The 2500-nt window shown below is 45.9% G+C and overlaps 1 protein-coding gene across 2 annotated transcripts in view; it reads left to right on the forward strand.

Moving 5' to 3' along the window:
• Positions 1 to 2500, forward strand: part of LOC125300839 (collagen alpha-1(XXIV) chain) — a 108186-nt gene that overhangs the window by 63259 nt on the left and 42427 nt on the right. The window lies entirely within an intron of this gene.

Raw genomic sequence — 2500 nt, forward strand, 5'->3', positions numbered from 1 at the left:
GGGGGGGGGGGGTTTAAAGAGCAGTTATCCTCACACAGCTGTGTTCTGTTTTAAATTATCACAACTGATCCACAGGTCAGTGCACAGGACCTGTTAAGCGTTTGGGAGTTTATGTGTTAGAATCAGTGTCACTCATTTTTGCATTGGTGGTCAATCCATTTAGGGTTTTATGGCTGTGTTTGTGGGATGACCCAAATTGGGAGCATCCACTTGGAAGGGTATGCTAGTGAGACACCTGGTGGTAGGATAGCATATTGCATGCAAAGTGTGCAGTGCGCAAGGCCTGGGACCGAGGCCACATTTACACTTGTCATTTCATGCGTCTTATGTTCAGATAATATCCAGATGTGACTTAACCACATTGGATTTGTGCGTCACATTTTCACATTTGAACATCGCTTTTACATTTTCACCCAGTCTCTTCAAGTCTGCTGAAATGTTTTTGTGGAAATGGTGTATAAGTGTTTAGGTGTATAAGTATATCTTGTATAAGTATTAGTATCTCTCTTCATTTTTGGCACAGTGTTACATTACATTGTTTTATACTGATGTTTGACAATTTGGAGATGTATCCAGAGGAGTATCTGCTGTTGTTTAGCTATTTGCGTACTTGTAAATGTATATTTTTATGTGCGCATGTGTCTGTGAGTGAGTGAGTGAGAGAAAGAGAGAGAGAGCTGCAGAGAGCGGGAAGTACAGTTAACACCTAGCAGGGCCCTCAAATGGACGTATTTATCCAGTGGCTTTTCTCAGCTGGAAGTGGTCTCTGGCAGCAAACTGTGGAGCGGGCAGGGACTGGGCATTACCGGGATTCATTAGCTTTCTTTTGGGCAGAGGCACCAGGAATGACGAGGCTCTCCTGAATGTACTCTACTGTCCAGGGACCTATTAAAAGAGCCTCGGCCACTGCCGACTGCCAGCTCTGTTCTCCCCCCTCTGTGCCCTCTTCGCCATGGTGTTTCACACTCGAGTACCAGGCTGCTCGGCAGGCAGCCCCTCTCCCAGCCATGCCAACACCAATGCCTGTGTCTGTGTAGGGCCAGAGAGAGAGAGAGAGATAGAGAGAGAGTCTCTCAGCTGTGCCAACACCAATGCCCGTGCCTGTGTAGGGCCAGAGAGAGAGAGAGAGAGAGAGTCTCTCAGCTGTGCCAACACCAATGCCCACGCCTATGGAGGGCCAGAGAGCGAGCGAGAAAGAGAAGCAAGTGTGGATTGTTAACATGAAATGTAGAGTGTGCCTAGACACTCCTGGCTTCTCTGTGCCTTGCGCCTGGCTTCTCTGCATCTTACTTTCCGTCTCCATCTTCTTCCTCTGTATCCTCCTCTTTCAGCACTCCTCTATTCAACTCCTTTATCCATTTGTCCTCCTCGCTCTCCCTCCCCCTCGCTCTCCCTCATTCTCCCTCTCTTTCCAAACATCCTGAGAGAGTCATTTTTGTGAGTACAAAGCTGCATTCTGACATGCACAGAATCCTGTTATAGCAAATGTGTTGTGCACTAACTAAGCTGCGTGCAAACAGTGCATGTTGTAGCAGCGATGAGCTGAACTTGCCAGGGCAGCTGTAGTGTTGGTGGTGTTCAAAAAGAACAAGAGCATTTTACAATATTAGGGAAAGATGTTTGTTTTGGTATAAAAGCATTCTGTGCTTTTGTGTGTTTTTTAATATGGCCATTGGAAGTCTCATTAGGTAGCTCACACATCTCGTTACAAGCCTTTTGTAAATATCTCGCTCACCTCACAAACACACAAACACACTCTCCACACACACACACACACACACACACACACACACACACACACACACACACACACACACACACACACACACACACACACACCTCATACACACACGCGCACACACACACACACACACACACACACACACACACATGCTCACACTACACTGGAAGGGTTTTTCTCATCGCACAAACACATGGCAGCACTTACAAGCGCACATACACACACACACACACACACACACACACATAAGGCCATATTTATGTTGTTTGCACTAATCCTCAGCGTATACATTAGAGCTGTGCGGCTTCATTTCCTGGTTGCCTTTAAATGCTTCCTCTGACCTCGTGCCAAGAATAACCAGGTTGAGACAATGTGCTCTGGAGTTCCTCTGGTAATTAAGACTCGATTGCAAGGGAATGTTTGGGAGTTTGAAAGAAGCCAAATACGGAGTGCTAATTGCTGTTCTCTGTTCTCATGACAAGTTGCTTTTGGTATGCTGTTGTCATTCACAAACACATGTGTCTGTTTGTGTGTGTGTGTGTGTGTGTGTGTGTGTGTGTGTGTGTGTGTGTGTGTGTGTGTGTGTGTACTGTATATGTGTGTGTGTGTGTGTGTAACTGTATGTGTGTGTGTGTGTGCGTGTGTGCGTGTGTGCATGTGACCCAGTTTTTTTTTCTGTTTTAACACACAAACATTTTCTGAAAATGGTTTTATGCAATACCAGTGTAAAGTGTTCAGTGTGTGTGTCTGTGTGTGAAC

Source organism: Alosa alosa, chromosome 9, assembly GCF_017589495.1.
Source record: "Alosa alosa isolate M-15738 ecotype Scorff River chromosome 9, AALO_Geno_1.1, whole genome shotgun sequence".
In the NCBI taxonomy this organism is placed as follows: Eukaryota; Metazoa; Chordata; class Actinopteri; order Clupeiformes; family Clupeidae; genus Alosa; species Alosa alosa.